General features: G+C 50.2%; 1 protein-coding gene across 1 annotated transcript in view; it reads right to left on the reverse strand.

Annotated features, from left to right (window-relative positions):
* The window catches only part of LOC140387639 (semaphorin-3F-like), a 208,552-nt gene that overhangs the window by 176,652 nt on the left and 5,334 nt on the right, over window positions 1-26,566 (reverse strand). The window lies entirely within an intron of this gene.

The following is a 26,566-nucleotide window of genomic DNA, read 5'->3' on the forward strand; positions in this document are numbered from 1 at the left end:
AAAAAAAAACACATAAAATGTACCGAGGGCTTAAAATACCGGGGCAGACTTTAAACAATTTGGAGAGGTATAGGCCGGATTCTCCGACCCTACATCAGGTCGGAGAATCCCCGGGGGTGTTGTGTTATGCTGCATCGGATAACACAGGCTGCTACTTGATGCAGTCTTAACTAAAGGATGCTCCAGACTCTGAAGTGAGTTCAACGTGTTTATTGAACTATTAACACAGTTCTCAAATGAGTTCGGCTCTCTGCTAATCTAACTGCAGTAACTCAGTCTAACTGTACCAGCTTGCTCTAAGCCACGTGCTGGGGTGTGATGCTGCTGATCAACCCTGTCTAACTCTCTATATGTCTGTCTGTGGGAAGAGACAGGGTGTGAGTGCCTCATCCCTTTTATAGTGTTTATGTCATGCCCCCTTGTGGTGATGCCACCTCAGAGTGTCCTGACTGCCCATAGGTTGTGTCCTAGTCTGAGTGTTCATTGGTTGCATGTTTGCATATCATGACATGGGGGAGGCACGAATTCTGCCCCACCGCCGGCTTCCCTATTCTCCGGCGACTTTTTTTGGGCGCCCGCGGGATTCCCGCCGCGCCGGTCGGGGGCCGTTGTCAGCGCGCCCCCCCCCCGGCGATTCTCCGGGCCCCGATGGGCCGCGTGGCTGACGAGTTTGGCCGAGTACCGCCGGCAAGGATTACTCACCTCCCACACGGCGGGACCTGAAAGGTAAGTGTGCGGGGGTCGTCCTGGAGGGGGGGGGGGCGGGGGGATCCGACTCGAGAGGGGGGGCGGGCACGGTGGCCTGGCCCCTGATTGGGACCTACCGATTAGTGGGCGGGCTGGTTCCGTGGGGGTCTACTTTACTCCGCGCTGGCCCCTGTAGGGCTCCGCCATAGTGCCCAGGTGCAGGCGTGGAGAAGGGAACCTCCGCGCTTGCGCGGAGCTACGCCGGCCGTTCTGCGCATGCGCGGAAATATGCCGGCCATTTCGCGCATGCGCGAACTCTCGCAGGCCATTCGGCGCCGGCTGGAGCTGCGGGAACCACTCCGCCGGCAACCTAGCCCCCTAGAAAGGGGCGAATACCTCCCCTTCGGGGGCCATTGACGCCGGAGTGGTTGGCGCCGGTTTTCACGCCGGCGTGGGAACATTATTGGAGAATCCCGCCCATAGCTCATAGTTTGCACTGAGTGTTGAATTTGGTGCTTTTTGAGTGCGATAGTGAGAGTTTGGTGACCGAGGGAGTGCTGAATTTGGTGCATTTGAGTGCGATAGTGAGAGTTTGGTGACCGAGGGAGTGCTGAATTTGGTGCATTTGAGTGCGATAGTGAGAGTTTGGTGACCGAGGGAGTTAGGTGAGGAGGGAGTAAGGTGCTCCTTTCATTTTGTTTCCGACATTTCCGCAAAGAGTGCGAAGAGAGCCAGGAGTTTACAGGAAGTGTAGCTGACTGGGAGCAGAGTCGGAGGGCGGAGATCTAGTTAGTCCACACAGCAGCTATATTCTGTAAGGTAAGAGGGGATGGAGGCTAGGCCAGTTACATGCTCCTCCTGTAGGATGTGGGTGGTGAGGGATACCACCGGTGTCCCCACTGACTATACCTGCGGGAAGTGCACCCAACTTCAGCTCCTCAAAGACTGTGTTAGAGAACTGGAGCTGAAGCTGGATGAACTTCGGATCATCCGGGAGGCAGAGGGGGTGATTGAGAAGAGTTACAGGGAGGTAACCACACCCAAGGTACAGGACAAGAATAGCTGGGTTACAGTCAGGGGGAAAAAAACAAACAGGCAGACAGTGCAGGGATCCCTCGTGGCCGTTCCCCTTCAAAACAAGTATACCGTTTTGGATGCTGTTGGGGGGGATGACCTACCGGGGGAAGGCCCTAGCGGCCAGGTCTCTGGCACTGAGTCTGGCTCTGGGACTCAGAAGGGAAGGGGGGAGAATAGAAAAGCAATAGTTGTAGGAGATTCAATGGTTAGGGGAATAGATAGGAGATTCTGTGGTCGCGAGCGAGACTCCCGGAAGGTATGTTGCCTCCCGGGTGCCAGGGCCAGGGATGTCTCGGATCGTGTCTTCAGGATCCTTAAGGGGGAGGGGGAGCAGCCAGAAGTCGTGGTGCACATTGGTACATAGGTATAGGTAGGAAAAGGGGTGTGGAGGTAATAAACAAGTTTAGGGAGTTAGGCTGGAAGTTGAAAGCCAGGACAGACAGAGTTGTCATCTCTGGTTTGTTGCCGGTGCCACGTGATAGCGAGGCTAGGAATAGGGAGAGAGTGCAGTTGAACACGTGGCTGCAGGAATGGTGTAGGAGGGAGGGCTTCAGGTATTTGGATAATTGGAGCGCATTCTGGGGAAGGTGGGACCTGTACAAGCAGGACGGGTTGCATCTGAACCAGAGGGGCACCAATATCCTGGGAGGGAGGTTTGCTAGTACTCTTCGGGAGGGTTTAAACTAATTTGGCAGGGGAATGGGAACCGGATTTGTAGTCCAGCAACTAAGGAAGCCGATATTCAGGACGCCAAAGCTTGTAATGAGGCAGTGGGGAAGGGAACACTGACAAAGGAGAGTATTTGCAGGCACGGAGATGGGTTGAAGTGTGTATACTTCAACGCAAGAAGCATCAGGAATAAGGTGGGTGAACTTAAGGCATGGATCGGTACTTGGGACTACGATGTGGTGGCCATCACGGAAACTTGGATAGAAGAGGGGCAGAAATGGTTGTTGGAGGTCCCTGGTTATAGATGTTTCAATAAGATTAGGGAGGGTGGTAAAAGAGGTGGGGGGGTGGCATTATTAATTAGAGATAGTATAACAGCTGCAGAAAGGCAGTTTGAGGAGTATCACCCTATTGAGGTAGTATGGGTTGAAGTCAGAAATAGGAAAGGAGCAGTCACCTTGTTAGGAGTTTTCTATAGGCCCCCCAATAGTAGCAGAGATGTGGAGGAACAGATTGGGAAACAGATTTTGGAAAGGTGCAGAAGTCATAGGGTAGTAGTCATGGGCGACTTTAACTTCCCAAATATTGAGTGGAAACTCTTTAGATCAAATAGTTTGGATGGGGTGGTGTTTGTGCAGTGTGTCCAGGAAGCTTTTCTAACACAGTATGTAGATTGTCCAACCAGAGGAGGGGCAATATTGGATTTAGTACTGGGTAATGAACCAGGGCAAGTGATAGATATGTTAGTGGGGGAGCATTTTGGAGATAGTGACCACAATTCTGTGACTTTCACTTTAGTAATGGAGAGGGATAGGTACGTGCAACAGGGCAAGGTTTACAATTGGGGGAAGGGTAAATACGATGTTGTCAGACAAGAATTGAAGTGCATAAGTTGGGAACATAGGCTGGCAGGGAAGGACACAAGTGAAATGTGGAACTTGTTCAAGGAACAGGTGCTACGTGTCCTTGATATGTATGTCCCTGTCAGGCAGGGAAGAGATGGTCGAGTGAGGGAACCATGGTTGACAAGAGAGGTTGAATGTCTTGTTAAGAGGAAAAAGGTGACTTATGTAAGGCTGAGGAAACAAGGTTCAGACAGGGCATTGGAGGGATACAAGATAGCCAGGAGGGAACTGAAGAAAGGGATTAGGAGAGCTAAGAGAGGGCATGAACAATCTTTGGCGGGTAGGATCAAGGAAAACCCCAAGGCCTTTTACACATATGTGAGAAATATGAGAATGACTAGAGCGAGGGTAGGTCCGATCAAGGACAGTAGCGGGAGATTGTGTATTGAGTCTGAAGAGATAGGAGAGGTCTTGAATGAGTACTTTTCTTCTGTATTTACAAATGAGAGGGGCGATATTGTTGGAGAGGACAGTGTGAAACAGATTGGTAAGCTCGAGGAAATACTTGTTAGGAAGGAAGATGTGTTGGGCATTTTGAAAAACTTGAGGATAGACAAGTCCCCCGGGCCTGACGGGATATATCCAAGGATTCTATGGGAAGCAAGAGATGAAATTGCAGAGCCGTTGGCAATTATCTTTTCGTCCTCACTGTCAACAGGGGTGGTACCAGGGGATTGGAGAGTGGCGAATGTCGTGCCCCTGTTCAAAAAAGGAACTAGGGATAACCCTGGGAATTACAGGCCAGTTAGTCTTACTTCGGTGGTAGGCAAAGTAATGGAAAGGGTACTGAAGGATAGGATTTCTGAGCATCTGGAAAGACACTGCTTGATTAGGGATAGTCAGCACGGATTTGTGAGGGGTAGGTCTTGCCTTACAAATCTTATTGAATTCTTTGAGGAGGTGACCAAGCATGTGGATGAAGGTAAAGCAGTGGATGTAGTGTACATGGATTTTAGTAAGGCATTTGATAAAGTTCCCCATGGTAGGCTTCTGCACAAAGTAAGGAGGCATGGGATAGTGGGAAATTTGACCAGTTGGATAACGAACTGGCTAACCGATAGAAGTCAGAGAGTGGTGGTGGATGGCAAATATTCAGCCTGGATCCCAGTTACCAGTGGTGTACCGCAGGGATCAGTTCTGGGTCCTCTGCTGTTTGTGATTTTCATTAATGACTTGGATGAGGGAGTTGAAGGGTGGGTCAGTAAATTTGCAGACGATACGAAGATTGGTGGAGTTGTGGATAGTAAGGAGGGCTGTTGTCGGCTGCAAAGAGACATAGATAGGATGCAGAGCTGGGCTGAGAAGTGGCAGATGGAGTTTAACCCTGAAAAGTGTGAGGTTGTCCATTTTGGAAGGACAAATATGAATGCGGAATACAGGGTTAACGGTAGAGTTCTTGGCATTGTGGAGGAGCAGAGAGACCTTGGGGTCTATGTTCATACATCTTTGAAAGTTGCCACTCAAGTGGCTAGAGCTGTGAAGAAGGCCTATGGTGTGCTCGCGTTCATTAACAGAGGGATTGAATTTAAGAGCCGTGAGGTGATGATGCAGCTGTACAAAACTTTGGTAAGGCCACATTTGGAGTACTGTGTACAGTTCTGGTCGCCTCATTTTAGGAAGGATGTGGAAGCTCTGGAAAAGGTGCAAAGAAGATTTACCAGGATGTTGCCTGGAATGGAGAGTAGGTCTTACGAGGAAAGGTTGAGGGCGCTAGGCCTTTTCTCATTAGAGCGGAGAAGGATGAGGGGCGACTTGATAGAGGTTTATAAGATGATCAGGGGAATAGATAGAGTAGACAGTCAGAGACTTTTTCCCCAGGTGGAACACACCATTACAAGGGGACGTAAATTTAAGGTGAAAGGTGGAAGATATAGGAGGGATATCAGAGGTAGGTTCTTTACCCAGAGAGTAGTGGGGGCATGGAATGCACTGCCTGTGGAAGTAGTTGAGTCGGAAACATTAGGGACCTTCAAGCAGCTGTTGGATAGGTACATGGATTACGGGAAAATGATATGGTGTAGATTTATTTGTTCTTAAGGGCAGCACGGTAGCATTGTGGATAGCACAATTGCTTCACAGATCCATGGTCCCAGGTTCAATTCCAGCTTGGGTCATTGTCTGTGCGGAGTCTGCACGTCCTCCCCGTGTCTGCGTGGGTTTCCTCCGGGTGCTCCGGTTTCCTCCCACAGTCCAAAGATGTGCGGGTTAGGTGAATTGGCCAATGATAAATTGCCCTTAATGTCCAAATTGCCCTTGGTGTTGGGTGGAGGTGTTGAGTTTGGGTAGGGTGCTCTTTCCAAGAGCTGGTGCAGACTCAAAGGGCCGAATGGCCTCCTTCTGCACTGTAAATTCAATGATAATCTATGATTAATCTAGGACAAAGGTTCGGCACAACATCGTGGGCCGAAGGGCCTGTTCTGTGCTGTATTTTCTATGTTCTATGTTCTATGTTCTAGACTTTGAAGGGGCTATGAGTGAAATTATTTAATAATATGGGGAATAGATTCTGCTGGGATATGTCGGTTATTTGAGTTAGTCAGAGAGGAAAGGTTGAATGGGCAGCAGTATAAAATGCAAGCATAGATGGAATCGAACACCAAAAATCTACAGTCAGCCTATTGGCCTTTGAAAGGGAATTAGCCAAATATCTGGTAGTCAAGGAAATCACAAATTCTAGAAGGTAGGTGGGGATTGGCTGCTAGTGTAGCGGCAAGATACTGTAGCTTTCTGGAATCTGCTTGTAGGCCAGAGTGAGATTTTCCATCTTCCTACATTGACCCAATGATGTCACCGCTGTATTTTGTCTGCCTCTACACCGTTCTAAACTCTGTAACCATCGTCCCCTCCTTTAAAAGCCCCCTTCAAATCTACCACTTTGCTCCCATTCCCCTTGGTCCTCTGTCCCAGATCCTCCCCCTTTCAGTTCCCTCCCCCTTTTTTGAAGTGCAATGGGTTATTTAATCGAGTTGAAAGTTTTAGATTTATTGACATAGATTCACTACAGTGCAGAAGGAGGCCATTCGGCCCATTGAGTCGGCACCGACCCTCCAAAAGAGCATCCTACCTAGGCCCACACCCCCACCTAACCATTTGGACACATATGGGCAGTTTCAGCCGGCTAATCCGCTTAACGTGCACATCTTTGGCCTATGGGAGGAAGCCGGAGAAACAGAAGGAACCCCACGCAGACACGGGAAGGAAGTGCAAACTCTACACAGGCAGTCACCCAAGGTGAGAATCGAACCCGGGTCCCTGACACTGTGAGGCAGCAGTGCTAACAGCTGTGCAGCCGTGCCGCCCTTTTGAGTGCGCTATTGCTACACCAACAACCGATGTAAGATAATAAGCCAAGCTTTTAGCTGATCATTGACACATGCTAGAAATGACATCCATTTAAACACAAGGACCTATTCTCTGCAAACAAAAGGAATATGTTCAAGCCTTAGCGCCTTTTTTGAATTGCCCGGGAGTTCAGGGAGCTGATAGTTCCCTGTTCCTTTCTCCATGGCAATGTCGTAGCCAATCAAACTCAATCAGCACCCTTTTCTCCTGTAGTAAAAACTCTTGTGATCATTTGAAATTTGGTATTCTTGTGTTTGTCCAAGACAAAAAGCTTCAGGGACCTAGAATCCCACCAATGCAGAAGGCGACCATTCAACCCCCAAGTCTTCACCAACCCTCCGAAAGAGGATCCCAACCTAGGCCCAGTCCCCCGCCCTATCCTCGTAACCTTTGGACTCTAAGGAGCAATTTAGCATGGCCAATCCACCAAACCTGCACATATTTGGACTGTGGGATGAAACCATAGACTCACACAGACCCGGGATGATGTGCAAACGCCACACAGTCACCCAAGGTTGGAAGCAAACCCGGATCCCTGACGATGTGAAGCAGCAGTGCTAACCGCTGTGTCATCGTGCTGTCCTTCTCTCTCTTTCCAGAATATATTTGTTTTGCTATTGGAAACTCCAAGCCCAGGAATTTTATTCACTTCCAAGTGAAAGAGATCGTCTTGGTGACTATTCAGTTGCACTTTGAACACTGGGATGCAGCTAACGCACTATGCATCAATTCAGCCAAGGTTTTCACAAGGGATTTTAATTTTGGCAAAAATGCCCCTTTAAGAGCAGAAGTATGAGGTAAGCAGTTTTTTTTCCATGGGGATTGAGAGCACAGTTAACGAGTTTGCAGGATTTATACCATACATCTTAATTCCTAACAAGCTGAAAGTGTGAGACAAAACCAAATTAGCAGCTGAGGTGTAAACAAGGTATTATCAGTGTACCAAGCAATCCCTAAACCAAGCGGCTCCTGAAAGCGATTGACTCCTGAACTGTGCAACTTAACCCAGCAGCTCGCAAACTTTAGCAGTTCTTAAGGTCTGGCAGATAAACACAGCAGCCGTGGAACTCCAGCAGGTAAACCCACCGGTGACTGAATCCCAGCTGATAAACGCAGCGCTGACAGAATCCCAGCAGAAAAACCCAGCGGTGACTGAATCCCAGCAGATAAACTCAGCGGTGACTGAATCCCAGCATATAAGCGCAGCGGTGACTGAATCCCAGCATACAAACGCGTCGCTGACTGAATGCCAGCAGATAAACCCAGCGGTGACTGAATCCCAGCAGATAAACCCAGCGGTGACTGAATCCCAGCATATAAACGCAGCGCTGACTGAATCCCAGCAGATAAACCCAGCGGTGACTGAATCCCAGCTGATAAACCCAGCGGTGACTGAATCCCAGCTGATAAACCCAGCGGTGACTGAATCCCAGCTGATAAACCCACCGGTGACTGAATCCCAGCATATAAACGCAGCGCTGACTGAATCCCAGCAGATAAACCCAGCGGTGACTGAATCCCAGCAGATAAACCCAGCGGTGACTGAATCCCAGCTGATAAACGCAGCACTGACTGAATCCCAGCAGATAAACCCAGCGGTGACTGAATCCCAGCAGATAAACGCAGCACTGACTGATTCCCAGCAGATAAACCCAGCACTGACTGAATCCCAGCAGATAAGCCCAGCAGTGACTGAATCCCAGCAGATAAACCCAGCGCTGACTGAATCCCAGCAGATAAGCCCAGCAGTGACTAATATCAGAACAGAAAATGCTGCAAATTACCCAGCAGGTCAGACCGGGTTAATGAAGAGGTTGATGACCTTTCATCAAAAAAGTTAGAAAGTTAAGCAAGGGGTGGGTGGGACAAAGTCAAAAGGAAATTCTGTGAGAGGGTGGAAGACAGGAGAGAGTGAATGACAAAAGAGGGCTAAAGAAAATGGTGATATGATAAAAAAGAAACAAAGGAGTAAAAGATGTATCTCGACCCTGGCTGAAAACAAAAATAAGACAAACAAAACCCAGAAAAGCCGAAACATGCAAATAGAAGGAAACAAAATGGAGGCTGAGATTATGATCTGAAATTGTTGAACGTTAAACTCAGAACGCTGTAAGGTGCCTCATCGAAGTTGGGGTCGTATACCTCAAGCTAGGGTGGAGCGACACTGGAGCACTGCAGCAGGTCAAGGACAGAGATGTCAGTATGGGAGCAAGGTGGGGAATTCAAATCGACTGCCGGAAACTTGGGGTCGTGCTTGCAGACTGAATGGAGGCGTTTCACGAAGCAATCAACCATCTGCGTTTGGTCTTCCCAATAAATTGGGCAAATGCAGTATGCCAAATTGAAAGAAGAGTATGTAAATCAATGCCTCACCTGGAGTGTATGTTTGGAGTCTTTGGAGGGAGGAGGTAAAAAGGTAGGTGTTACATCTCCTGAAGCCCAACAGGTGCAGCCAGTAATGTTGGATCTCAGCAGATTGCCCCCAAAGAGACTGAATCCCATCAGATTTCCCCCACAGAGACTGAATCACTGCAGTGACTGAATTCCAACAGGTAAACCCCGCAGTGACTGAACTCCTATAGATAAACATCGCAGTGACTGAGTCCCAGCAGATAAACACTGCAGTGACTGAATCCCAGCAGATAGACCCCGCAGTGACTGAATCCGAGCAGATAGACCCCGCAGTGTCTGAATCCCAGCAGATAGATTTCACAGTGACTGAATCGCAGCAGATAGACCCCACAAAGAGACCCCACAGTGACTGAATCCCAGCAGATAGACCCTGCAGTATCTGAATCCCAGGAGATAGGCCCCACAGTGACTGAACCCAGCAGATAGACCCCGCAGTGACTGAATCCCAGCAGATAGAGCCCGCAGTGACTGTATCCCAGCAGATAGACACCAATGACTGAATCCCAGCAGATAGAGCCCACAGTGACTGAATCCCAGCAGATAGAGCCCACAGTGACTGAATCCCAGCAGATGAAAAATGAATTAATGAAAAGGAAAAGGAAAATTGCTTATTGTCACAAGTAGGCTTCAAATTAATTACTGTGAAAGGCCCCTAGTCGCCACATTCCGGCGCCTGTTCGGGGAGGCTGGTGCGGGAATTGAACTGTGCTGCTGGCCTGCTTGGTCGGCTTTAAAAGCCAGCGATTTAGCCAGTGTGCTAAACCAGCCCCTACAGATAGACCCCACAGTGACTGAATCCCAGCAGATAGACCCCGCAGTGACTAAATACCAGCAGATAAACCCTGCAGTGACTGAACTCCAGTTGATAAACCCTGCAGTGACTGAACTCCAGTTGATAAACCTTGGGTGACTAAATCCCAGCAGATAACCCCTGCAGTGACTGAACTCTAGCAGATAAACCCTCAGTGACACAACTCCAGCAGATAAACCCCACTGTGACTGAATCCCAGCAGATAAATCTAGCAGTGTCTGAACTCCAGCAGATAAACCCAACAGACAAACCCAACAGTGACTTGACTCCAACAGACAAACCCAGAATCTGCTGCGTCCAAATAGATATCACCGGCTAAGTCTCAGAACCTAAAAAGGACAACTGCCACAAAAGATCTGGTTTCTGACCAGACACTGGATGCTTTCAGATAGTCTAAGGCTTTTATTTGTCCTCCACATTCCGCTTTCACAGATGAAGCAAGAGTGTAAATTACTTTGAATTAAAATATCATTAAGACACAGATTGTACAAGTGTTTCAGAATCAGACACGGCTGAACATGCCTGTGTTCGGCTCACAAGCTATTCAACTGGGATTATGTTTCAACAACATTACTGACGGGTCTGATTTACCAGTTACAGAGAAGCCCTCTGCTAGCACTCACAAATGGGTCCAATGTCATCTCAAACATGCTTTGTAAGTGTATCCAATTAATAGATGTTTATGCAGACGGGCTAGTTTACAAGGAAACCCCTCTGGTCACAGAGCATAGTAACCCTCTCCTCTCTGCCCTCCTCACATCACACAATGTATATTTTTAATCTTCTATGTCAATTTGCCGTGCACATTTCCTCTTTCCTGAATGTAAATCTCGGGACTGGGCTTTGGAAGGAAGAATCTGCCTCCTTTCACATCCTTTCACGGAATGAATGATACAGTCAGGAAATGCAGGCAGGAAATGCAGGTTACTCATTGTAACGGAAAAATCACTTCGCAACAAACTTCCTCTTGCTCACAGGTTGCCAGCTCTTTGCTGTTTGCAGTTAAAGGGGCAGGTTTAGGATAATGCAGGAACCTCGCCAACATATCTGAATGATTGGAACAGCCAGAAATAACCCGTTTCCCAAAAACTCCCTGCACCATCGTGCGTTTTTCCCCCCCTGCTCCCTCCAATCCTCTCTCTCGCCATCCAACATTTCCTCCCGGAATTATATTGGGCGGATGACCTTCAGAGGTGACAGCTGTTGTCAGTAACTGGGTCGGTTAGGGCAGCACGGTGGCACAGTTGGTAGCATTGCCACCTCACAGCGCCGAGGTCTCAGGTTCGATCCTGGCCCTGGGTCACTGTCCGTGTGGAGTTTGCACATTCTCCCCGTGTCTGCGTGGGTTTCGCCCCCACAACCCAAAGATGTGCAGGGTAGGTGGATTGGCCACGCCAAATTGCCCCTTAATTAGAAAAAATGAATTGGATACTCTAAATCTATATTTTAAAAAAGTAACTGGGTCGGTCTGGTGGATGGCAGAGGTTGGCACACTCTCCCCTCCACCTTCATTCTGCGTTCTCACCAGCAGTAGGCACCATTGCAGCCATACCTCCCGACCCCCAGTCATCCAAAAGGACATTGGAGCCAGTTCTTGGGGCAGGACAGTGGTTTTTTAAAAAATATATAGAACCTGCAAATCAACTGATTTTGTTTCTGCCATGGAACACCCTGTCTGCTGCTGATCTATCAGGACTATCGGCATGTTCTTCATTAATTTCCAGTTCTAGCCTCTTGCGTATTCTTGATTTCCGTAGTCCATTGGTGGCTGTGCTATGAGCTGCCTGGGCCCAAATCTCTAGAATTTCTGCCCTGAATCCTCTGCCTCCCTCCTGCTTTCTGGTGTTCCTTACAAACCTTTTTTTTAAAAAATGTTTTATCCCATCCTTAAAGTAACAAAGCCAATGTGCGGAGTGGACAGGGCAAACCTTTAATCCATCACATGGCTTGCTCCAAAAATCAATTCATCATCATAATCATGATCATCTTTATTAGTGTCACAAGTAGGCTTACATTAACACTGCAATGAAGTTACTGTGAAAATCCCCTAGTCGTCACATTCCGACGCCTGTTCGGGTACACAAAGGGAGAATTCAGGATGTCCAATTCTCCTAACAGCACGTCTTTCGGGACTTGTGGGAGGAAACCGGAGCACCCAGAGGAAACCCACGCAGACATGAGGAGAACGTGCAGACTCCTCACAGACAGTGACCCAAGACGGGAATCGAACCCAGGACCCTGGCGCTGTGAAGCAACAGTGACAACCACTGTGCTACCGTGCCGCCCAAATCAAATTCTAATTGAACCCAATTCATGGTCTCCCCAAGAGAGACAGACAAGATCCAAACTGGCAAGAAAAGGCACCTCATCCTGGCCTTCATCCGATGCTTGATCTTAGCCAAAGGCCGAGAAGCGATATTCCTTACAAACCTACTACCTCTTTTGTTGAAGTGTTTGGCCACTTATCCCCAGTGTCTCTTTATGCGGCCCAGTATCAAATTCTGCCTGACAGGGTTCCTGGGAAGCATCTTGGGATGTTTTCCTGTCTTGAAGGCGCAATCTAAATGCAACTCTCACCTGGTTGACTGTTGGTATCCTCCGCCAAGCCCCCAAAAATGAAGTGGGGAGAAGGGCTCGAAACCTGAGGGCTAAATCCACTGAAAACGTAAAGAACTACAATTGAGAATTTTCTTGACGCCCTGCCCAATTAATGAATTGGGCCACTCCTTCCGAAGTGTTGCAGAGGGGATGCCCGGTTGCGAATTAGGCAGATATCGATTGCGGAGGGACTTTTGGACAATAGATAAAAGCAAGAGGGGAACAACCACACATCATATCAGCGCAGTAGTTTCACGGCCCAACGTAAGGCGACAATAACAAACAAGCAAGGGCGGCCATGCAGGAACTGAAAGAAAGTAAGCCTGGACTTCCGGGTGCGGCGATGACCAGCTAAGTCGCACGTTTCGGCAGCTCCCGGTGGAACGGACTTTTGGGCTCTTGATAGGAGCCCCAACGGCAATTTTAACGGCTAAAAACACCGTGCGGTAAACCAGAAGGGTGTTCCCCCTGGACACGGATGGAAAAAGGAGAGGAAAGTGGCCGGATTGCAGCGGATCCTTTGGAACAACGGCAAGGAAGGCAAGAAAAAACCAAGATGGCGTCGGAAGGTGGCAGTTTCATATGGGGCCCTGAACAACAAGAGTTCTTGAAATGCTGCGTGGAGGAGATAAAAAAGGAAATGAAGAAAGAGTTGTTGGCCCCGATACTACAGGCGATCGAAGGGCTGAAAGAGGAACAAAAGACCCAGGAGCAGGAGCTTCGGGTCGTGAAGGCGAAAGCAGCCGAGAATGAGAACGATATACAGGGCCTGGTGGTGAAGTCGGAGATACAGGAGACACACCAGAAACGATGTGTGGAGAGGTTGGAGGCACTGGAAAACAACGCAAGGAGGAACAACCTGAGGATTCTTGGCCTTCCTGAAGGTGTGGAGGGGGCGGACGTCGGGGCATATGTGAGCACGATGCTGCACTCGTTAATGGGAGCGGAGGCCCCGACGGGTCCGTTGGAGGTGGAGGGAGCGTACCGAGTTATGGTGCGAGGATCGAGAGCAGGAGAAACTCCCAGAGCCATAGTGGTGAGATTCCTCCGTTTTAAGGAGAGAGAAATGGTCCTTAGATGGGCGAAGAAAACTCGGTGTAGTAAATGGGAGAACGCGGTGATCCGCGTTTATCAAGACTGGAGTGCGGAGGTGGCGAGAAGGAGGGCGAGCTTTAATCGGGCCAAGGCGGTACTTCACAAAAGGAAGATAAAATTTGGAATGCTGCAACCGGCAAGACTGTGGGTCACATATCAAGGGACGCACCACTACTTTGAGACGGCGGATGAAGCGTGGACTTTTATTGTAGACGAAAAACTGGAATGAGTGGATTATGAAAAAGAACGTTTGGACAAAGTGGTGGGGCGAATGGGGGGGGCGAAGAGGGGTTTTATGTTCGAATCCTGCGGTATGGTAACTTTTCTTTCTCCCACAGGTGGTGATGGGGGGAGGTGGGGAGGGAGAGGAGACGGGGCGTTGGCCATGGGAGGCGGGGCCGAGGGAGAGGCGCGGGCTTGGTTCCCGCGCTATGATAATTATGGCGGGAATAGAGAAGCAGGAAGGAGGGGGCGTCGCACGGTGCGAGCCGTGGTCACGGGGGGAAGCCGAGGTCAGCCAGAGTTTGCTGACTTCTGGGAGCAACATGGGGGGAGTAATTACGCTAGCGGGGGGTCTAGCGGGGGGGGGTGGGAGGGGGGAATTACTGGGTTGCTGCTGCTGGGGAAAGGGGGGAGTGGGTACGGGAGAGGATGGGCGGGGGGGCACCGCCTGGGGGAGATACAGCTGCGTGGGAACTGGGTGAGAAGCTGGAAAAAGATGATGGCTAACCGGCAAGGGGGGGGGGTGGGAAGCCCCCCAACTCGGCTGATCACGTGGAACGTGAGAGGGCTCAACGGGCCGATAAAGAGGGCACGAGTACTCGCACACCTTAAGAAACTTAAAGCAGATGTGGTTATGTTACAGGAAATGCACCTGAAACTGATAGACCAGGTTAGGCTGCGCAAAGGATGGGTGGGGCAGGTGTTCCATTCGGGGCTGGATGCGAAAAACAGGGGGGTGGCCATATTAGTGGGGAAGCGGGTAATGTTCGAGGCAAAGACTATAGTGGCGGATAACGGGGGCAGATACGTGATGGTGAGTGGCAAATTACAGGGAGAGATGGTGGTTTTGGTAAACGTGTATGCCCCGAACTGGGATGATGCCAACTTCATGAGGCGAATGCTAGGACGCATCCCGGACCTAGAGACGGGAAAGCTGATAATGGGGGGAGACTTTAACACGGTGTTGGAACCAAGGCTGGATAGGTCGAAGTCCAGGACTGGTAGGAGGCCGGCAGCAGCCAAGGTGCTTAAGGATTTTATGGTGCAGATGGGAGGTGTGGACCCGTGGAGATTCAGTAGACCTAGGAGTAAGGAGTTCTCGTTTTTCTCCTATGTCCATAAAGTCTATTCGCGCATAGACTTTTTTGTGTTGGGTAGGGCATTGATCCCGAAGGTGAGGGGAACGGAATATACGGCTATAGCCATTTCGGATCATGCCCCACACTGGGTAGACTTGGAGATAGGGGAGGAAACAGGAGGGCGCCCACCCTGGAGAATGGACATGGGACTAATGGTGGATGAGGGGGTGTGCCTAAGGGTGAGGGGATGTATTGAAAAGTACTTGGAACTCAATGACAATGGGGAGGTTCAGGTGGGAGTGGTCTGGGAGGCGTTGAAGGCGGTGGTTAGGGGGGACCTGATATCAATAAGGGCACATAAAGGGAGGCAGGAGAGTAAGGAACGGGAGCGGTTGCTGCAAGAACTTTTGAGGGTGGACAGACAATATGCGGAAGCACCGGAGGAGGGACTGTACAGGGAAAGGCAAAGGCTGCATGTGGAATTTGACTTGCTGACTACAGGCACTGCAGAGGCACAATGGAGGAAGGCGCAAGGTGTACAGTATGAATATGGGGAGAAGGCGAGCAGATTGCTGGCACACCAATTGAGGAAAAGGGGAGCAGCGAGGGAAATAGGGGGAGTGAGGGATGAGGAAGGAGAGATGGAGCGGGGAGCGGAGAGAGTGAATGAAGTGTTCAAGACATTTTATAAAAAATTGTATGAAGCTCAACCCCCGGATGGGAGGGAGAGAATGATGGATTTTTTGGATCGGTTGGAAATTCCCAAGGTGGAAGAGCAGGAAAGGGTGGGACTGGGAGCACAGATCACGGTAGAAGAAGTGGTGAAAGGAATTAGGAACATGCAGACGGGAAAGGCCCCGGGACCGGACTGATTCCCAGTTGAATTCTACAGAAAATATTTGGACTTGCTCGCCCCGGTACTGACGAGGACCTTTAACGAGGCAAAGGAAAGGGGACAACTGCCCCCGACTATGTCTGAAGCAACGATATCGCTTCTCTTAAAGAAGGAAAAGGATCCGCTACAATGCGGGTCCTACAGACCAATTTCCCTCCTAAATGTGGATGCCAAGGTCCTGGCCAAGGTAATGGCAATGAGAATAGAGGAATGTGTCCCGGGGGTGGTTCACGAGGACCAAACTGGGTTTGTGAAGGGGAGACAGCTGAACACGAATATACGGAGGCTGTTAGGGGTAATGATGATGGCCCCACCAGAGGGGGAAACGGAGATAGTAGTGGCGATGGATGCCGAGAAAGCATTTGATAGAGTGGAATGGGATTATCTGTGGGAGGTGTTGAGGAGATTTGGTTTTGGAGAGGGGTATGTTAGATGGGTGCAGCTGTTGTATAGGGCCCCAGTGGCGAGTGTGGTCACGAATGGACGGGGATCGGCATATTTTCGGCTCCATAGAGGGACAAGGCAGGGATGTCCTTTGTCCCCATTACTGTTTGCACTGGCGATTGAGCCCCTGGCGATAGCGCTGAGAGGTTCCAAGAGATGGAGGGGAATACTTAGGGGAGGAGAAGAACACCGGGTATCTTTATATGCGGATGATCTGTTACTTTATGTGGCGGATCCGGCGGAGGGGATGCCAGAAATAATGCGGATACTTGGGGAGTTTGGGGATTTTTCAGGGTATAAATTGAACATGGGGAAGAGTGAGTTGTTTGTGGTGCATCCAGGGGAGCAGAGTAGAGAAATAGAAGATCTACTGTTGAGGAAGGTAACAAGAGACTTTCGTTACCTGGGGATCCAGATAGCTAAGAATTGGGGTACATTGCACAGGCTAAATTTGACGCGGTTGGTGGAACAGATGGAGGAGGATTTTAAGAGATGGGATATGGTAGCACTGTCAATGGCAGGGAGGGTGCAGGCGGTTAAGATGGTGGTCCTCCCGAGATTCCTCTTTGTGTTTCAGTGCCTCCCGGTGGTGATCACGAAGGCTTTTTTTAAAAGGATAGAAAAGAGTATCATGGGTTTTGTTTGGGCCGGGAAGACTCCGAGAGTGAGGAAGGGATTCTTACAGCGTAGTAGGGATAGGGGGGGGCTGGCACTACCGAGCCTAAGTGAGTATTATTGGGCCGCTAATATTTCAATGGTGAGTAAGTGGATGGGAGAGGAGGAGGGAGCGGCGTGGAAGAGATTAGAGAGGGCGTCCTGTAGGGGGACCAGCCTGCAGGCTATGGTGACAGCCCCATTGCCGTTCACACCGAGGAACTACACCACGAGCCCGGTGGTGGTAGCTACGCTGAAGATTTGGGGACAGTGGAGACGACATAGGGGAAAGACCGGAGCATTGGGGGGGTCCCCGATAAGAAACAACCATAGGTTTGCCCCGGGGGGAATGGATGGGGGATATGGAATGTGGCAAAGAGCAGGAATAACGCAACTGAAAGATCTATTTGTGGATGGGAAGTTCGCAAGTCTGGGAGCGCTGACCGAGAAATATGGGTTGCCCCAAGGGAATGCATTCAGGTACATGCAATTGAGGGCTTTTGCGAGGCAACAGGTGAGGGAATTCCCGCAGCTCCTGACACAAGAGGTGCAGGACAGAGTCATCTCAAAGAAATGGGTGGGGGATGGTAAGGTGTCGGATATATATAGGGAAATGAGGGACGAAGGGGAGACTATGGTGGACGAACTAAAAGGGAAATGGGAAGAAGAGCTAGGGGAGGAGATCGAGGAGGGGCTGTGGGCAGATGCCCTAAACAGGGTAAACTCGTCGTCCTCGTGCGCCAGGCTAAGCCTGATTCAGTTTAAGGTATTACACAGGGCACATATGACTGGAACACGGCTCAGTAAATTTTTTGGGGTGGAGGATAGGTGTGCGAGGTGCTCGAGAAGCCCAGCGAATCATACCCATATGTTTTGGTCATGCCCGGCACTACAGGGGTTTTGGGTGGGGGTGACAAAGGCGCTTTCAAAAGTAGTAGGAGTCCGGGTCGAACCAAGCTGGGGGTTGGCTATATTTGGGGTTGCACAAGAGCCGGGAGTGCAGGAGGCGAGAGAGGCCGATGTTTTGGCCTTTGCGTCCCTAGTAGCCCGGCGCAGGATATTGCTAATGTGGAAAGAAGCCAAGCCCCCGGGGGTGGAGACCTGGATAAATGATATGGCGGGGTTCATAAAGCTAGAGCGGATTAAGTTCGTCCTAAGGGGGTCGGCTCAAGGGTTCACCAGGCGGTGGCAACCGTTCGTCGAATATCTTGCGGAAAGATAGATGGGGGAAAAAGAAGGTAGCAGCAGCAGCCCAGGACTTGGGGCGGGGGGGGGGGAGGGATGGGGGGTGGGTGGGGGGGTATAGCCTATGACAAGGCAGTTGCCGATTAGGGCTAGTTTTCTTTTTTGTTATTTAATATTTATTTATTTGTTGTTTTTTGTTTATATAAAAAAGGTCATTATTATCTGTATTGTTATAATGTTGTGTAAAGGATGCACAATGTACTGTGTTGGTTGACCAAAAATTTTCAATAAAATATTTATTAAAAAAAAAAAGAAAGTAAGCCTGAAGACATAGATTTGGAGGAGGCTTTCGAAGGTGGAGGGCATTGAAGCAAGGTGGAAGAGAGGGACTTAGGCAGAGGATTCTTGAGTGCAGGGCATTGATGTGCAACAGGAATGCCACCAACTAGCCGGACAGGGGTGGGGGGGGGGGGATGTTTCGATATTCTGGGACCTTTATATTCTTTGCCAACTGCAACAGATGAGGGTGGAGGGAGGAGGGGAAATGCATCAATAGGACTTTAATGAACAGTGTGGAAATGATGCTTTATTCTTGTCAGGCATTGAGAGTGAGTTGGGGGGAGAGTTGGGCATCTTATATTTGTCCAGACAGGTTGAATGGCATAGGCAGGCTTCCCATGGAGGAGATTTGGAAAATCCCCTGGTTAAAGATAGATGTGTGTGGGTTGTCATTGCAACAAATCCGGGACTCATGTCAGCGCACGGCCAGCCATGTTGAACTCGACTATTCTTGGAGCGCATATCACTCGACCACTCGACTTTTTTTACAGGCTCAGTTTCAAACACTAACCATGGTTGCCTGACAGTTAACCCCTGCAGGTCCACACGACAAAGCGTACTTTCATATATTTTGAAATGGCAAGTGGAACAAAAGTGGCCTCAGTCGACCCATTCGGGGAATGCTGTCCCATGAATCACAGATATGAAATGAGTATACGTGCGTCATCCTAAACTAGGAACTGCTGAATCATGTTCATGGGCATAGTTTGGATTTGGATCAGTGGTTTTACTCATTTGAAATCTCCAGTGCACCGAACAGGCCAACATTTCAGTGAAATGCGTCAAGATGTACATTGTGTCAGAATCTTCAGTTGCTATCCCCTCCTCCCCTCAATCTGCTCATACTTTAACCTCCTCCTTTGAAGGACAGTTGTGCAAGGCACTAGCAGCACCCAATGCCTTGCCTGAGTGTCCGCTGTGCTGCTCGGCGATCTTGGCAGAGTGCCAGATCTCAAGCAGGGGGAGCAGTCCCCTCGCAGTCAAGCCTAACCCAGGCCTCCACTGACATCCACATGCACTCGCTTTCTAACTGAGGCTTCCAGACAGAATTGAGGGGCTGGACTTTGCAACCCCCCCACCACCTCAAACAAGGGATGTGTTGTCAGGTGGGCAGCGCCTGTAAAATCAGGCACCATGCCATGGGTACCTTTCCCTGCGCCTAGCCGTCTGCCCCCACTCTCGCTGCCATTTTCCGGTGGCAGGGGATGTGTCAGGCGGCCAATCCCACCTGTGGGCCAGTTGCAGCCCTTAGGCGGCCAATTAACAGTCATTTAAGGGCCTCCCCCTGCCACAACTTGGACTTTCTTTACCTGTAGTGGAGAGGCCAGCGTCAAATGTTCAGCCCGGCAGGTTTTACCAGGTGAGCCGGTGGCTGGTCCGGGAAGGGAGTATGGTGCGGGTTGCCACAATAACAGGCCTCCAGTGCCCATCCGAGGCCCCTCTCCAAACTCTCCCCCTACCCCTTGTTCCCCCTACCCCGATGCTCTGTCCATTCCACCCCCCTAACCCCCTCCACTGGGGCCTGCATACCTGGCTATTGCCAGATCCTAGGCTTACCTCCAGCTACATCACTGAAAGTTTTCTTGGCGACCGGCTGCAATCCCAATTGGGGCCACCGCTCCTAGTGACGCCGCTGGTACCAGAGAGCCTGTGGTCATTTGATTGCCTGGCACCTCTTGGAGATGGGACCTCCTGCCCTGACTGTAAGATCCAATGAGTGAGAAGGCCTGGCACATTCTAACCCGAGCTGCAACACCCTATCATCAATAGCAGTAGCTTGCACACATAATGCATCTTTGATGGAGTAAAATGCCCCAAAGCGCTTCACTAGAACACGGAACTAAATTTAACACAGAGCGACTTAAGGAGGTATTAAAAAAGATGACCCACAGCACTAGGTTTTAAGGAGTAACTTAAAGGAGGTGAGAGAGGAGGCATTGTTTAGGGAGGGAATTCCAGGGTTCAGGCAGCTGAAGTTGCTAATGGGGTGGGAGGTGATTAAAATAAGGTTTTCCTGCGCTATTGATCTTAAATCCGAAATCGACAGTGATTCACAACAAAAAGATGGTAGAAACATCAAAGGGCGCTAAGGCCTCTGCGTGGTTTCCATAGTAACAAACACTGGGGACACAGATTGGGTAGTTTTACAAATCAATGCTCCCCTTGTGAAGCGTCATTCAAAGTCCCAGGTTTCATGCCAAGCACTTTAATTTTTTCTTTCGCGGGGTGTGGGTGTTTATTGCCCATCCTTAATAGCCCTCGAGGAGGCGGTGGTGAGCTGCGTCCTATGTCCGTGTGTTGAAGGTACACCCACGGTGCTGTTCTTTAGGGAGTTCTGGGTCTTTGACCCAGTGTACACGAACCTTCACTGTTAGAGCACAAATTCATGGACCACCTGAGCACAGAGGAGGCCACTTAGCCCATTTAACCCATACACAGCACTCGAAACAGCCATCCAATTAGCCCCATTTTTTTGATTGTTCCCCTGCGGATGTTCAACTCTATAGGCAATACTTCTGCGGATTACGGCTGAATCTGCTTCTGCCACCCTTACAGGCAGCGGGTTCCAGAGTTCATACAATTATCTCTTACATTGAGCGAATGTTTCTCGCTCGCATTCCCATTACAAACTGAATTCAAGACATTGCAGCCTGCATATTCCTCTGGTGAAGATTGGCCACCTGAAGACAGTTAGGGTGACCCTAATCAGGATGTGAACATTCCTGCTGAGGCTGACGGTGCGTGCCAATCCCTGGTTGCCCTTGAGAAAATGATTCCAACACTGACTGAGGGAGTGCTGCAGTGTCAGATGTTCCATCTTTCAAATAAGACATTGAACCCAGAGGCCCCTTCCGCCCCCTCAGATGGATGTTAAACATCCTATGCCATCACTCCCGATCAGGGATTTATAGCTGCCGTTCCCTGTACTTATCCGTAACCAATACCTAAAAATACACGCATTCTGCTCATGATCACATTGTTGTCGGTGGGATTTTGCCACGTGCACATTGGCTGCCGTGTTTCCAGCACTCCAACACTGGTCATGTTATTGTCCTCGGCTCCCTCACTGAGTAAATCAGGGATGGAATTTTCCACCTGTTCCCGCTGGTGAGATTTTCCACTCCTGCTGACCATGCAGTGGGGGGTGGGGAGGGTGGGGGTGCAAGTTGCTGGCGACGAGGGTGTGAACAATGGGAAACCCTGTTGACAACAGTGGGACTGGAAGGTCCCACTGTCAGCCAATAGGGGGCCACCCCCTCCGCTGCAACCACACTGCAGGTTGTGCAAAAAACCCCACCCTGGGAATCTGAAGCCAGTTTTTCCTTAAAATAAGTTGATTCACATAACCCAGGGAGCAGAATCAGAGGCTTCCTTTTCCTCTCCCTCACATAGATGAAAACCGGTTCTTATATGTACTTAAGAATAATGCCCCAAGTTCATTACCCAATTAGTACCAGATGCTCTCACAACTGATATCAATGGTTGGGTTGAGTGGGCAGAGAAGTGGCAAATGGAATTCAATCCAGAAAAGTGTGAGGTAATGCGTTTGGGAGGAGGGGGCAAACAAATCAAAGGAATGCTCAATAAACAAAAAGATATTGAGAGGGGTTGAGGGAGTGGGTGGCCCTGGAGTGCGTGTCCACAGGTCCTTCAAAGTGGCAGGGCAGGTGGACAGGGTGATCACAAAAGCATATGGAATGCTTTCCTTTATGGGTAAGATGTTGAATACAAAAGTAGGGATCTAATGATGGATATAAGCAAATTACTGCAGATGCTGGAATCTGAAACAGAAACAGAAAATGCTGGGCAATCTCAGCAGGTCTGACAGCATCTGTGGAGAGAGAAGGAGGCTAACATTTCGAGTCTGGATGAGATCTGGATCTAACGGAATCTCGTGAGGCGTCACGCTCCGGATCCCACCCAACATTTGCATATTCAAGGGGGTAGCTAGTCTCACTTGAGTATGACCACGCTGGAGTTAACCACGGCGCGGGATCAAACCGCCTCACCCCGCCTTGCCGCGGAAACCCTGCCGTGGTACCGTTTGTCACTGGTTTCCACGACCATGGACCAGGTGTAACAGCACTTGGGTGGGTCTCCCAGGCGATCGGAGGCCCCCGAGTGGTCGGGCTCTGGGCAGGATGGTACCCTGGCACCGCCGATGCCACCTGGGCACTGCCAACCTGGCAGGAAGACCCCCTAATTGGTGCGTTAGGAGGGGGTCAGGAGGCTACGCAGGGGAGGTTTGCGATATTGGGGCGACGCGCTGCAAGCCCCAGGCAACATCCCGCTAAACTAGCTCAAAACGGATGATTTTTCCATTCAATCGCTCCCATTATTTCTTGTGAATGCTCCAGCCTCATAGTCAGTCTGAATGGTATTGATTCAATAATCCTGGAAGAGACTCTCAGTGGTTTGATAGTAAAGCTCTGTGCAGAAGCTCTATCAGGGCAATCAGCAGGTGATTCAGCCTCACAGTGCCATTTCCTTTTTCTGCAGCATCTTAAACCAGTGCATAGCTTCACTCCAAACTGCAGGTTGCTGACCACAGCGAAGCGGATCGGACGAGCAGACGATGCTCAGTAATCTAATGGCACAGTGCAATAATAAAGGCAGAAGCCAAACCTCAGGCTGAACCTTCACGTGCAGCTCCCACTTTGCCTGTCCCGCTAGGATTGCACAATCTCATTATTTCCACAGGCTCTTCCTTGAACTGCCAACTACACCCAATTATTATTCCCAAATCACATTCCTGTCCCAGCTGGAATGGGAGAGTGGTGGGGAAGGGAGGTACATCGACACGGCAATGCAAATGGACATGCCCATGGAGCTTTTACCTAGCCAATTCCACACAGTCTTGTCCTTTGCAGGTAACAAGGTGAAAATTGGTGGGCGAGGTTTACCATCCTTCTGCTTGCCAAACCTGAGTATAAGTGATAACTGTGACTTAAATTGCAAATGTGGCTTCCCTAGTCTGGAATGTGACACTGCAATTACCGAGGTGCATGAAATATACTGCACTGTTCCAATGTAATTAAACCCAAAGATTATGCAGTCCGGCCGCAAGTGTTTTCACCTCACGGGCTTTTACTAATTGAGAAATTGCATCGACAAGGAAAGGCAACTTAATTAAGAGGGAGCAGTCACTTAAAAAGTTATTTTTTTTAGTGCTATTGGCATGTGATTGGATTCTAAGACTAATAGCCATGGAAAAACCCAAAATCCACGGTGTCCCAAACTGTTGCTACACTGTCTTGAGCAGCAACTAAATGTCCAGATGTAACCTTCCCCGAAAAAGCGAGTTGGTTGCTCCAGAATGGTGGCTACCTAGTGGAGTATCAGTTTGAGCCCTGGTCTCCCAATCTCTGCTTCCCAGGTAAACATTAAACAAAATATAAACACCACAGATCTCTCATGACTACCTCACTTGATATTACAACTCTTGGTTTTCCACCGACCCCCTCTCCCCCTCAAACCCCAGCAAATCTCCTTAACAATAAACAGAATAGAAGCCACAAAATAATTACAAATGAGGTTTGGTTCCGACATTTAGCCAGAATGATATAAGACATGCGGACTCCCACGATGAAATATGACATTCAAACAGCCCAGAGGTTCCCAGAGTGAAAACGCCAGCCACCTCCATGACGAAGAGACAATGAGCACGATCAAACGGTCTCATCGCGCCTGACTTGGTGATGTGACAAGGCCATTAGGACGCTTGGAACACCTAGATCTCGCGCTCGCTGGGCGAGATCCAGATTTACATATTTAAGAGAGCCATTTGGCTAATTTAAATATGTCACCGCCTGCTTATCCCGAGGCCTGGGAACTAGCGGCCTCGCCTGGGAGACCTCGCCATGGCACCGTTTAGCACTGGTCCACACAAACGTGAGCCAGGCCTAACGGGGGCTCTGCCTGGCCACTGGGGGCCCCCAGGTGGTCAGCTCTGGGCAGGGTAGCACCCTAGCATGCCTGCTGCCACTGGGCACCTTGGCACTGCCAGCCCAGCACCTTAGCACTGCAAGCCTGGCACCTTGGAATTGCCACTCAGGCACCCTGGCATTGCCTCCCAGGCACTTTGCCAGTGCCAGTGTGGCACTGGCAGGATTCCCAGGTGACACTGTCAGGGTGGCAGTGCCACGGTGCCAAGCTGGCAGTGCCAATGTGCATGGGTGCCAAGTTGCCCATGCCAAGAATTGAGCCCAGGGTGCCTGCCCTTATGAGGTGGGGTGGGGGGGCTCGAATACCTCCTTAGTGGTAAGGTGGGGCAGTTGCGGGGGGGAGGGGGGCAAAGGCTGCGGTGTGATATCCGAGTGGGTTCGAGAGATCGGGTGGTATTTAAAAATGGTGCCCCGATCTCTTCCTGCACTGACAAGGCATTACCTGCACAGGCAAAAAATGCAAGTGTCCCATTAGATAGCGGGGTCTTTCTCAGCGCCACTCTGTTTTCAACATTTCACCTCTAAGCTCCTAATGTTGGCAGAACACTCCAACATCGCCATGTTGAGTTCCTTCGGGTTTCCTAAAGACACAACTTTGCAACCCCCCCCCCCCCCCCAATCCATACATTGATTGCAAGCATTCAGAAATGCTTGAGGTTCATTAAAGTGTCGAAGCCAGATACACGAGACCAGTTCAATTACGGAGTGATTTCACTCGCTTTAATGCCAGCCTGGTGACAGCACGTAATTACCATCAACAGCCCACTGCGGAACTTGACGGGCTAAATTCACCAAACCCTTGAAAATCAAAGAATAGAGGCACTGACTGATGTCCAGGCACACACACAATAATGTTCACCAACTAAACGTTTAGCGGGTGTGAGCAGTTTTATTCAGTCCTTTGTGCTGGCTTCATTCTGTCCTGTCTCATTAACACAAGCCGAGCTGCCATGTTGGAGAGGGCATGGGCATCATGGCAAACCGTCTTTGACGTGTCAGCCTGGCACCGCTTGCTCAGGGGTCACGCCCGTGGCGTTCCGACACCATGGGCGAAATTCTCCCCCAACGGCGCGATGTCCGCCGACTGGCGCCAAAAACGGCGCCAATCAGACGGGCATCGCGCCGGCCCAAAGGTGCGGAATGCTCCGCATCTTTGGGGGCCGAGCCCCAACATTGAGGGGCTAGGCCGACGCCGGAGGGATTTCCGCCCCGCCAGCTGGCGGAAATGGTGTTTGTTGCCCTGCCAGCTGGGGCGGAAATGCGGCGCATGCGCGGGAGCGTCAGCGGCCACTGAAAGTTTCCCGCGCATGCGCAGTGGGGAGAGTCTCTTCCGCCTCCGCCATGGTGGAGGCCGTGGCGGAGGCGGAAGGGAAAGAGTGCCCCCACGGCACAGGCCCGCCCGCTGATCGGTGGGCCCCGATCGCGGGCCAGGCCACCGTGGGGGCACCCCCCGGGGTCAGATCGCCCCGCGCCCCCCCCAGGACCCCGGAGCCCGCCCGCGCCGCCGGTAAATACCAGGTTTAATTTACGCCGGCGGGACAGGCAATTTCTGGGCGAGACTTCGGCCCATTCGGGCCGGAGAATTGAGCGGGGGGTCCCGCCAACCGGCACGGCCCGATTCCCGCCCCCACCCAATCTCCGGTACCGGAAACTTCGGCGGGGGCGGGATTCACGGCGGCCAACGGCCATTCTCCAACCCGGCGGGGGGTCAGAGAATGACGCCCAAGGTTCTGATCTCGGTCCGCAAAGTGTCCTGTGACGATGGTTCCTGGGGAGTGTACCTTATCCCCAGTAAATAAAATTCTGGGAACAAACCTGCAGAATACACTTTAGAAAATACCCCCAGTTATTTGCTGTAACCGGTTTTGATGCATGTTTGTAATAAAATACATTAAAAAAAAAAGAAAATACCCCCAGAATGTAACTCTTGGATCAGTATTAAATAGTCTGTGGCAGATTTCACTTGGAAATTATCCGTACTAAGTATACCCCTGGGAATGATCTTTGGGGTCAAGACAATGAGTTCACGACCTATGGTAAGATACATCTAGAAACATATCCTGGAAAACTAACCATTAGAAATAACTAAGCGCCCGAAGGATGACCATGATTCCAAATCACAGACCCAGTATGAAATGTGTTATTAATTTTGCAAATCATCTTACTTCAATTGGAAACATTGAGAGACCACAGCTACAATTTGAAGA

Source organism: Scyliorhinus torazame, chromosome 13, assembly GCF_047496885.1.
Source record: "Scyliorhinus torazame isolate Kashiwa2021f chromosome 13, sScyTor2.1, whole genome shotgun sequence".
Classification (NCBI taxonomy): domain Eukaryota; kingdom Metazoa; phylum Chordata; class Chondrichthyes; order Carcharhiniformes; family Scyliorhinidae; genus Scyliorhinus; species Scyliorhinus torazame.